The sequence below is a fragment of the Sus scrofa genome, chromosome 1, assembly GCF_000003025.6.
Source record: "Sus scrofa isolate TJ Tabasco breed Duroc chromosome 1, Sscrofa11.1, whole genome shotgun sequence".
Classification (NCBI taxonomy): domain Eukaryota; kingdom Metazoa; phylum Chordata; class Mammalia; order Artiodactyla; family Suidae; genus Sus; species Sus scrofa.
Genome location: NC_010443.5, coordinates 131,383,129 through 131,395,882, shown reverse-complemented (window position 1 = coordinate 131,395,882; position 12,754 = coordinate 131,383,129). Strand labels below are relative to the sequence as shown.

The following is a 12,754-nucleotide window of genomic DNA, read 5'->3' as shown; positions in this document are numbered from 1 at the left end:
TGGCTGCCTTGGTGCATTAGTTTACTATTGCTGAAAAAACAAAGTACCACAGACCAGGCAGCTTAAAACAACAGAACTTTATTGTCTCACAGTTATGGAAGCTAGAAGTCTGAAATCAAGGTGTTGGCAGGGCCATGCTCCCTCAAACCTGTCAGGGAATCCTTCCTTGCCTCTTCCAGCTTCTGGTGGTTTGCCAGACATCTTTAGTGTTCCTTGGCTTACAGTTGCATTTCTCCAATCTCTGCCTTCATCTCCTTCTCTGTTTCCCCTGAGTGTCTCTGTCTTCACTTAGCTTCCTAATAAAGACATTAGTATTGCTGAGTTAAGGGTCCACACTATTCCAGTATGACCCCATCAGAAGTAATTACATCTGAAATGAACCTACTGATACATAAGGTCACATTCTGAGGTAGTGGGGGGTCAGGACTTCTACATATCTTTTTGGGGGGTGAGGGTACACAATTTAAACCTTAACACTTGGCTAGAGTCAAAATCTTTTGTTTGTTGTTTTCAGGCCTTATTCAACATCTCTGTTCCTACCACTGAGCTTCCCAGATGGACAGGTAGAAGGATGAATGGTGATTCCCTAACCACCAGTCGACAGAAACCCAAGAGCACCACTCCAACCCTACACACCTCAGAGCCATCTGTCTCAGTACAGGCAGCCCAATGTCACCTGTAGCTCCCTGATGACAACACTGCCTCTCAGCTACTCTCCCACAAGAAGGGTCAGGCCCCAGGCTGCTTCAACAACCATTTTGACTCTGTCTAGGATCCAAAAGCCTCTAACAGCTATAGTGACATCCCCATACACATTATGCTGTCAGGTTCAAAATGCTGCCTATCTTATTTCACAGGCTCATTTAAATTAAATCAGGCTATAATTTCTGTACTTGTGGATTTTCTGTCAAGAGACCTCTGTCCCTCTAGATATCTGGCTTTTATGATCACCACTCCAAGCCACTGAATATGACTATGTATCTAAGTCCTGGCTATCGGCAAAATTCATGCCCATTTCCAGAAAGTTCCTAACACTCATGCAAATCAACAACCTAAATGTCCATCAACAGATGAATGAATTAAGAAGATGTGGTACATGTATACAATGGAATACTACTAGGCCAGAAAAAAGAATGAAATAATGCCATTTGAAGAAACATGGATGCAACTAGAGATCCTCATACTATGTGAAGTAAGTCAGAAAGAGAAAGGCAAGTACCATATGATATCACTTGTATGTGGAATCTAAAATATGGCAAAAATTAACCTATCCACAAAAGAGAAACAGGCTTACAGACAAAAAGAACAGACACAGAGGGAGAGGAAGGGAGTGGGATGGCAGGGAATTTGGGATTAATAGATGTAAACTATTACATTTAGAATGGATAATGAGGTCCTACTGTACAGCAAAGGGAACTATATCAAATCTCTTGGGATAGAATAGGATGGAAGATATTATAAGAAAGGGAATGTATATATGTATGTACAGCAGAAATTGGCACGACACTATAAATCAACTATAATTTTAAAAAAAAGAAGAAAGCAGAAAGAGCAAGCATTACAGGGGACATGAAGAGAAAGCATGACTTTTGAAATCAGATGGATCTGAGTTAGAATTTTATCTCCTTTACTTCTTGGCTCTGTAACCTTAAGAAAAATCACTAAATTGTCAGTGGAAGTACAGGGTTCTCATGAGTTGTAAGTGAAATAAAACACAGATAAATCTTTTTTAAAAGAGAAAGAGAGAGATAGCAGCTATTTAATCAATTGTTCTGTTTAATTATCCCCAAGCATCTCATTCAGTAAACAGTTATTAGGCACCAACTATATGCCAGGGACTGTTCTAGATTCTGGGAACACATCAGTGCATGAAACAAAATCTCTATCCTGGAGTTCCCGTCGTGGTGCAGTGGTTAACGAATCCGACTAGGAACCATGAGGTTGTGGGTTCGGTCCCTGCCCTTGCTCAGTGGGTTAACGATCCGGCGTTGCCGTGAGCTGTGGTGTAGGTTGCAGACGTGGCTCGGATCCCGCGTTGCTGTGGCTCTTGCGTAGGCCAGTGGCTATAGCTCTGATTCGACCCCTAGCCTGGGAACCTCCATATGCCGTGGGAGCGGCCCAAAGAAATAAACAAACAAACAAACAAAAAAAAACATGCGGTTCATTAAAGAGTACCCGAAAAAAAAAATCTCTATCCTCATAGCTCTGCATTCTAATGGAGAGAGATAGAACACTGAAAAAACAAGACAATCTCTGGGGTTGTAACTGCTAGAGGAAATAAATGTGATAGAAGCAGAGGGGGAACATCTGAGATGCAATCTAAAGGATGAACATAGCCAGCCATAGGATGTGTCTAGGGAAAACATTCCAGGGCAGAAAAACAGCAAGGACAATGGCCTTTGCAAGTATTGGACATGACATGCTAAAATTAAAGGGGGGTAAAAACTGTGCAGGACATCTCTGTTTTGCTCCTTTCCACCTCCTGCCACATGCTCTGTACCTTCTGCCTTTGTATTGTCTATTTAACTTGACAATGCCCATATGAGTCTGGCCCAGGTTCTTAACCTGCCCTTGAATGCCTGGACTTGGTACTGACGAAGCTCCCACTGTCCCACCCACGCCCCGGGCTTGAATCAGCTGAGGACATGCACTTCACCCCCGCCCCCTGAAAAGAAGTGAACAGTTTCGGCCATCCTGAGAGCTGGCCACTGGACACAGTGAAATTCAAAGCAGAAAACATGGAATAGCCCAGGCCCCAGCCAGGTGTCCAGGAGGTCATCCACACCACACACTCACTGCAGTGAGAGTTGTGTCTCCAAGGACTCAACCACAGTGTTGCCCGCCTGACCTCCCCAGAAGCTCCTACAGACATTCAGGAAGCAGAAACTGACTTATGACCCAGAGTCTGATGAGCTCATCATCTCCTAGAAGAATGCAGCATCTAACAATGGCAGTTTTTCCCTTTTATTTATTTATTTTTTCTTTGCCATGCCCACAGCATGTGGAAGTTCTCAGACCAGGGATTGAACCCACACAACAGCAACAACACCAGATCCTTAACCTGTTGTGCCACCAGTAACTCCGTAACTCGAATTTTTTAAATGATGTTTACCTGAGATAGAAAAAGCATCAGAGTCTCTGTGCTGATTCAGGATTGATGTCACTGTATTTCTTGGTCCAAGAGAATCTCCTTTGGGCTTCTGGCCCTAAACACACACAGGCCTTTGACATCCCCATGGCTTTCAGCTTCCTTTCCTGGGCTGACCTTCCACTCCTGACCTCTTGCACTGCCAGGCTTACAGCGTCCTCAGTGAACATGAACATCTCTCCAGCTGCCGGCATGTCTCTGGCTCCTGTTCAACTCAGGGCTCAGCCACTCTTCTATCCTGGGTATCAGGCCCAGCCTGGCTAGGGAAGTCTGCTCACAAGTAAGCCACTACCCCTCTGAACTTGCTTATACAAATGCAGGATATAAATGGTGACAACAATACTATATATAAATCAGGGTAGTTCTTTTGTGTGTGGCAGGAAGTGTCAACTTACAAAAAGTTTAAGCAAAAAGGAAGATGTGCATCTTTGGGGTTTGTGTAATTGTGGACAACACAGGGACCTCCAAGGACTCACACAGTACCATAAAGATAGTTTCTATCTCCCTCCACCCCTCTCTCTCTTCTCACCCTGACCTCTGCCCTCATCCTCTACCAATCAAATGGCTCTGGGCTTCCTCCATCTCTGCTTAGCAGCTTCTCTGGAAAAGAGGGCTTCTCTACAAGCATCTCCATGTCAAGGGCTTACACCAAGCTTAGATGCCATGACCCACCCCTGTACTAATCACTTAAGACAAGGAAATAGGATCTGGGACCTGGACCATGTGCCCACCACTGTCTCCCAGGTGGGTGTCAGGCTGAGCAGAATACTGTGAGGGGAAGTCATGTAAGAAACCACATGAAGTAGAAAGCAGCAGATACCACAGTCCAGTCCACTAAATATTCATTCTATAATCTTCCAACCATCTGCTACGCTCTGCTACAACGGCTGGAAAGCTAAAAATACCACTTTGCAGACAGCCTTTCAGTTAGAGTGCAGGCTTATATCCAGGTTCTGCCCAGCAGATGTTCCCAAGAAAAACAGATACGATTAACGTGAGGTGGTGGCTGGTGCAATCATCAGGTTTTCTGGTAAGCACAGGGGGATGAAAGATGCCTTTGGTCAGCTGTGTCATGGGGCTCTTAGAGTCTAATCCCACATCACCGGTGGTACATGACAACAGCTTCATTTCTGCTGGAACCAATGGGATGACTGTGCATACTTCCTGACTGTGTCCCTAGCTCTGTTACCATCCAAGCTTGGTTCCCTGAATCCTATAAATTCTGTAAGCAATCTAATACCCTGAAATTAACTTCTTTCTTCTTGGTGTAGAAGTAAAACTAACCCCTTGCCCTGCTGCATCAGGGGAAAATGTGCAAATTATGTCCAATGTCCAGAAGAAAACAAACTCACGTTGCTCCCTAAGTCCCACCCTCCCCATAAAATAAAGACAGTAAAAAGACCCAGGATTATACTGTCTAGCTCTGGGCCCTAAAATAATTGAAATCATGAACTTTTCCTATAAATTGCTGACTCCTACAAAAACTTTGTTGTTTGGCAACTTTATTGACTTTTACAACACTGACATCTGAAGATATGACACAATCTTTGAGGTTACAACACTCATATGAAATAACTGCCTTTTTCCCCACAGTGAACATAGTAATTATAAATGCAGTGATCTTGTAGTTGTTTTTAAACTTTTTTAAGATTTTTATTTTTTTCTATTATAGTTGATTTACAATGTCCTGTCACTTTCTGCTATACAGGAGAGTGACCCAGTCACATACACACACACAGACACACACACACACAAACATTCTTTTTCTCACATTATCCTCCATCATGTTTCATCACAAGTGACTAGATATAGTTTCCTATGCTATAGAGCAGGATCTCATTGGTTATCCATTCTGAAGCCAATAGTTTATATCTATTAACCCCAAACTCCCAGTCTATCCCACTCGCTCCCACTTCCCCTCGGCAAACACAAGTCTTTTCTCAGAGTCCATGAGTTTGTGTCTTTTCTGTAGATAGGCGCGTATGTGCCATATATTAAATTCCAGATATGTGATATCATGATATTTGTCTTTCTCTTTATGACTTACTTCACTCAGTATGAGAGTCTCTAGTTCCATCCATGTTGCTGCAAATGGCATTATGTTGTTCTTTTTTGTGGCTGAGTAGTATTCCATTGTGTATATATACCATTTCTTCTTAATCCACTCGTGTCAATGGACACTTAGGCTGTTTCCATGCAATGAACATAGGGGTGTATGTATCTTTTTCAAGGAAAGTTTTGTCCGGATATATGCCCAAGAGTGGGATTGCTGGCTCATATGTAGTTCTATATTTAGTTTTCTGAGGTACCTGCATACTCTTTTCCATAGTGGGTGTACCAATTTACATTCTCACCAACAGTGAAGAAGAGTACCCTTTGCTCCACACCCTCTCCAGCATTTGTTATTTGTTGACTTGTTAATGATGGCCATTCTGACCGGTGTGAGGTGGTACCTCATTATAGTTTTGATTTGCATTTCTCTAATAATTAGTGATGTTGAGCATTTTTTTTTTCATGTGCCTGTTGGCCATCTGTATATCTTCTTTGGAGAAATGTCTATTTTTCTATTGGGTTGTTGGGTTCTGCCCATTTTTCGATTGGGTTGTTGGGTTCTGTGCTGTTGAGTTATATGTTGCTTGTATATTTTAGAGACTAAGACTTACCAGTTGCATCATTTGAAACTATTGTCTCCCATTCTGTAGGTTGTCTTTTTTGGTTTTTTTAAATGATTTCCTTTGCAAAAACTAAATCAAGAAGAAATAGATTAATTTAACATACCAATCACTAGAAACGAAATTGAATATGTAACAAAAACACTCCCTACAAACAAAAGTCCAGAACCAGATGGCTTCACAGGCGAATTCTACAAATATACAAAGAAGAACTTACAACCATCCTTATTAAGCTTTACCAAAAAGCTGAAGAAAAAGGAACACTCTCAAAGGCATTCTACGAAGACACCATCACCCTAATACCAAAACCAGAAAAAGATACTACCAAAAAAGAAAACTACAGGCCAATATCCTTGATGAATATAGACACAAAAATTCTCAACAAAATTTTAGGCAACCGAATCCAACAACATATAAAAAAGATCATACATCACGACCAAGTGGGGGCTTCATCCCAAGTTCACAAGGGTGGTTCAACCTACACAAATCAATCAACCTCATACACCACATTAACAAAAGAAAAGTCAAAAACCACATGATCATCTCAATAGATGCAGAAAAAGCATTTTACAAAATCTAACATCCATTCATGATAAAAACTCTTACAAAAGTGGGTACAGAGGGAACATACCTTAACATAATCAAGACCATTTATGACAAACCCACAGCCAATATAATACTCAACAGAGAAAAGCTGAAAGCCTTCCCACTAAAATCTGGAAAAAGACAAGGATGCCCACTCACACCACTTTTATTCAACATAGTATTGGAAGTCTTAAATAACTGTTCTTATATATTTCATTTGGCAAGCTAGTCCTTCAAAAACCTGAACTCCTTGCCATCCATCTTTATAAATAAAATGTTTGTCTTAGCTGAATGCTTTTACGGCTGTGTCTTCTTTTAACTCTACTGTTTGCAATCAAGAGCCCTGATAAATTCTGGGAGGGAGGCTCATCAGTGGATGTGCTTGAGTCATTGAGGGAGAGAAATGCTGTTAGAGGGAAGGGATGTGAGAAAATAAAAACAGAAAATTGTCTCTAAATTATTTCATAATTCATATTATGATTGACTGGGAAAATGTGGAATTGTTACAAACTACAAAGCCCAGTATAAATGTCAGGCTGGGAGTTCCTGTCATGGCAAGTGGAAACAAATCTGACTAGGAACCACAAGACTGTGGGTTCAATCCCTGGCCCCGCTCAATGGGTTAAGGATACGATGCTGCCGTGAGCTGTGGTACAGGTCGCAGATGCAGCTCGGATCTAGCGTTGCTGTGGCTATGACATAGGCCAGCAGCAACAGCTCCAATTAGACCCCTAGCCTGGGAACCTCCATATGCCGAGGGTGCGGCCCTAAAAAGACAAAAGACATTAAAAAAAAAAAAAAAGTCTGGCTGAAGCATTATTCTTGATTGGTAGTTACCATTTGGCAGGTAAGTTAAGAGTACATACACTGCACAGAAAGCATCCATCTCCCACTAGCAAAACTCTCCCTGTCTTTCCTTGTTTTATAACCCTCTATGAAGTTCCTAAACTGCCTGTGTGTAATGCTTTCCTAGATGAGGTGGCAACATTTGGACATCAACATTACTCATGGAGTCATCTATCTATTCAATAGGTACCAACTAAGTACTAGCCTGCAAAATCACAATCACAGGCCAGTACCAAGCAGCAACAACAGGACACACACAGGGAGGAAATTTAGACTGGATACCTGATTCAGTGTATCCAGCAGCATTGGAAGAGAAGGGAGGTACAGACTATGGAGAGGCACAAGAGGAGATTCAAATGCACCTGCAACATTTTATTTTTACAAAATAAAAATATAGGAAACAAATATGACAAAATGTTAACATTTGTTACTTCTGAGTGGTGGGTTTGTAATTTAATTTTTTTTCTGTATTTATAAAACCCCTCTAAAGAAAAAGTTAGGTAGCCAGACAGAGGAACTGAATAGGTTTCATGCTTTGCCTCTAACTCTATAATTTTGCCCCTCGGGAAGAGCCTTTCATCAGAAATAATAATAAATAATTTTTTAAGAAACTTAATTATAAAACTGATGTTAAACCACTGCCAGAAATTTAAGTCCTAAATTGCCTGACATTTGTGATTCAGATGATTAAACTGAAAGATCTTCTACAGTGTCTTAGATCAGGGAAGCAAATTTTCGGTGTAGGCCAAAAAGAACTGTTTCCTAAGATTCCTTCAAATCAACTGTGGCCATCAATCAAAATTTCACAGGAATCCATTTGAAGGCATTTCCCTGAAAATTACTTGTGAATGCAAAAACAAAAGAAAACAAACAAAAACAATGCCTTAACAGGAACATTCATGAGTTTTCAGTTCTAGAGACCATGAAAGAAATGCTTTGTGTGTGTGTGTGTACAATGTGGGGCAGAGGATGTTAATTGAGAGAGTTCAGGGCTACACTCTTTGCTTATTGAGCCTTGGCCATGCCTCAGAGTATGTTAAAGGAAGCTTTATTTAAATGTTTATTTTCCAGGGGGATTAAGATGGCGGAATAGAAGGACTGGAGCTCAACTTCTCTCCTAAAAACAACAAAACTCACAACTAAAGGCTGAGCAATCTCGACCCAAATGGCCCAGAAACCTTAAGAAAGATACCCTACTCCAGAAGACAAAGAGGAAGCCACATCAAGAGGTAGGAGGGGAGATTACACCATATAAGCAACCCCATACCTCCCAGGTGGGAAGCCCCATAGACTGGAAAGTAACTGTATCACAAAGACGCCTACAGGAGTGAGAGTTCTGAGCCCCACATCAAATCCCCATGCAAGGAGATCTGGCACTGGGAGAAAGGGCCCCTGGAGCATCTGGCATTGAAGACCAGTGGGGCTGGTGCACGGAGCTCCATGGGATTGGTGGAAACAGAGACCTCATTCTTAAAAGGCGCACACAGACTTTCGCATGCACTGGGTCCCAGGGCAAAACAAAGTCTCCATAGGAATCTGGGTCAAATCTGACTGCAGCTCTTGGAGGACATCCTGGGAAAACAGGGGTGAAAGTGGCTTGTTGTGAGGGAAGGACATGGGAAGCAAAGCTCTCCGGAATATTCAGCAGCATTCCTTTCTCTGGGGGTGGCCATTTTGCGAAAATTTGACCCCACCCATTAGCCAGCACTGAGAAGCCCCAGGGCAAACAACAATCCAGGTGGGATCACAGCCCCACCCATCAGTAAACAGCTGCCTAAAGACCCCTCAGGCACCAGCAGCCACCTCTAATCCCATCCAGAGACAAATCCCCACCCACCAGAGGGATTAGAATCAGCTCCACCTACCAGTGGGCAGGCATCAGCCCCACCCATCAGGAAAACTAAAGCAAGGCCCCATACAAACTTCAGCCACAAGGGGAGCAGACACAGAAGTAACAGAGGCTACAACTCTAGTATCTGTAAAAGGTCACCACACCAAAAACCTATAAAAATAAAAAGACAGAGAAATAACTATAACCAGATGAGGGAGAAAGGAAAAACCCCAGAAAATCAGCTAAGTGATGAGGAGATTCTCAGCCTCCAGGAAAAAGACTTCAGACTGTTGATGCTGAAGATGATGCAAGACATTGGAAATAAACTGGAGGCAAAGATGGATAACTTATAGGAAACACTGAGCAAAGAGATACAAAATATAAACTTACACAAGAACAGATGCAAAATACAATAACTGAAATAAAAAATTCACTAGAAGCAGCTAACAGAAGAATACAGGAGGCAGAAGAACAAATAAGTGAGGTGGAGGACAGATTAGAAGAAATTATAGATGTGGAACAAAAAGAGAAAAAAGATTGAAAAGAAATGAAGAGAGTCTCAGAGAACTCCAGGACAATGTTAAACACAACAACAGCAGTATTACAGGGATGCCAGAAGGAGAAAAGAGAGAGAAGGGTACAGAAAAATATTTGAAGAGATAACAGACAAAAACTTCCCTAACATGGGAAAGGAATCACTCACGCAAATCCAGCAAGCACAACGAGTACCATATAAAATAAACCCAAGAAGGAATACACCGAGACACATATTAATCAAACTGACCAAAATTAAAGACAAAGAGAAAACACTGAAAGCAGCTAGGGAAAAGAAACAAATGGCATACAAGGGAACCCCGATAAGGTTATCAGCAAATTTTTCAGCAGAAACTCTGTAGGCCAGAAGGGACTGGCATGACATACTTAACGTGATGAAAATAAAAAAAACTCCAACCGTGATTACATTAACCTAGCAAGGCTCTCATTCAGATTTGAAGGAGAAATCAAAACCTTCACAAAGAAGCAAAAGCTGAGAGAATTCAGCAACACTAAACCGGCTTTACAACAAATACTAAAGGAACTTCTCTAGGCAGAAAAGAAAAGGCCGCAACCAGAAACAAAAATACCACAAATGACAAGGCTCACCAGCAAAGGTATACATACGGTAAAGATACGAAATCATCCGTGCACAACTATGCACCAAAATCAGAAATCGCGAGAAGAGGAGGGTACAAATGCAGGACACTGGAGATGCACTTGCAATTAAGAGACCAACAACTGAAAACAATCTCGTGTGTATATATATAGACGCTTATATCAAAACTTAAGAATAACTGCAAACCAAAAATCTATAATTCATACACAAACAAATAAGAAAAATCAACGCAAATACAACACTAAAGGTACTCATCAAACCAGAAGAGGAGAGAACAAGAGAAGAAGGGAAGAAAAAAGAGCAACGCAAACAAATCCAAAACAACTAATAAAATGGCAATAAGAACATACATATCAATAATTACCTTAAATGTTAATGGACTAAACGCCCCAACCAAAAGACAAAGACTGGCTGAATGGACACCAAAAAAAAAAAAAAAAAAAAGATCCACATATATGCTGTCTTCAAGAGACCCACTTCACTTCTAGGGACACATACAAATTGAAAGTGAGAGGATGGAAGAAAATATTCCATGCAAACGGGAATCAAAAGAAAGCTGGAGTAGCAATACTCATAACAGACAATATAGACTTTAAAATGAAGAATATCTTAAGGGACAAGGAAGGTCATTACATAATGATCAAAGGATCAATCCAAGAAGAAGATATAACAATTTTAAATATCTACGCACCCAACATAGGTCCACCACAATATATAAGGCAACTGCTAACAACCTTAACAGGACAAATCGACAATAACACAATCATAGTGGGGTCTTTAACAACCCACTTGCAGCAACGGACAGATCATCCGGACAGAACATCAATAAGGAAACACAGGTCCTGAATGAAGCATTACACCAGTTGTACTTAATAGATATTTCTAGGACATTCCATCCAAAAGCAACACAATACACATTCTTCTCAAGTGCACAGGGAACATTCTCTACGACTGACCACATCCTGGGCTACAAATCCAACCTTGGTAACTTTAAGAAAATTGAAATCATATCAAGCATCTTTTCCAACCACAACACTATACAACTGGAAAGCAACAACAAGAAAAAAACTGCAAAAAAACACAAACACGTGGAGACTCAACAACATGCTACTAAACAACCAATGGATCCCTGAAGAAGTCAAAGAGGAAATTCAAAAATACCTAGAAGCAAATGACAACAAAGATACGACTCTCCAAAACCTATGGGATGCAGCAAAAGCCATTCTAAGAGGAAAGTTTACAGCAATACAAGCCCACCTCAGGAAACAAGAAAAAGCTCAAATAAACAAGCTAACTTTATTTACATCTAAAGCAGCTCGAGAGAGAAGAACAGACAAGACCTAAAGTTAGTAGAAGGAAAGAAATCACAAAGATCAGAGCAGAAATCAATGAAATAGAAATGAAGGAGATCATAGAAAAGATCAATGAAACAAAAAGCTGGTTCTTTGAAAAGATCAACAAAACTGATAAACCCTCAGCCAGACTTACCAAGAAAAAAAGAGAGAGGACTCAAATCAATAAAATTAGAAATGAAAAAGGAGAAGTAACAATGGACATCACAGAAATACAAAGGATCATAAGAGACTCCTACATGCAACTACATGCCAATAAAATGGAAAACCTAGAAGAAAGGGACAAATTCTTAGAAAAGCACAATCTTCCAAGACTAAACCAAGATGAAATAGAAAAGATGAACCGACCAATCACAAGCACTGAAATTGATACTGTGATTAAAAAACTTCCAGCAAACCAAAGTCCAGGACCAGATGGCTTCACAGGCAAATTCCATCAAACATTTAGAGAAGAGCTAACACCTATCCTTATGAAACTATTCCAAAAAATTGCAGAGGAAGGGACACTCCCAAACTCATTCTGTGGAGCCACCATCACCCTGAGAGCAAAACCAGACTAAGATACCACAAAAAAGGAAAATCTCACTGATGAACATAGATGCAAAAATCCTCAACAAAATACGAGCAAACCCATCCAACGATACATCAAAAGAATTGTACATCATGATCAAGTGGGATTCATCCCAGGGATGCAAGGGTTCTTCAATATCCACAAATCCATCAGTGTGATACACCACATTAACAAACTGAAGAATAAAAACCACATGATCCTCTCAATAGACGTGGAAAAAGCCTTTGCCAAAACCCAACACCCATTTCTGATAAAAACCCTTCAGAAAGTGGGCATAGCGGGAACCTACCTCAACATAATAAAGGCCATAGATGACAAACCCACAGCGAACATCACTCTCAATGGTGAAAAGCTGAAAGAATTCCTGCTGAGATCAGGAACAAGACAAGGATGTCCGCTCTCACCACTATCCTCCAACAGAGTCTTGGAAGTCCTAGCCACAGCAATCAGAGAAGTAAGAGAGATAAAAGGAATCCAAATCGGAAAGGAAGAAGTAAAACCATCCCTATTTGCAGATGACATGTTACTATACCTAGAGAATCCTAAAGACTCTACCAGAAAACTGTTAGAGCTCATCCACGAATTTGGCAAAGTCG

At 40.9% G+C, this 12,754-nt stretch overlaps 1 protein-coding gene across 4 annotated transcripts in view; it reads right to left on the bottom strand.

The window, feature by feature from the left end:
* GPR176 (G protein-coupled receptor 176) overlaps nt 1–12,754 on the bottom strand; it is a 139,636-nt gene that overhangs the window by 99,085 nt on the left and 27,797 nt on the right. The gene's annotated exons all lie outside the window — the stretch shown is intronic.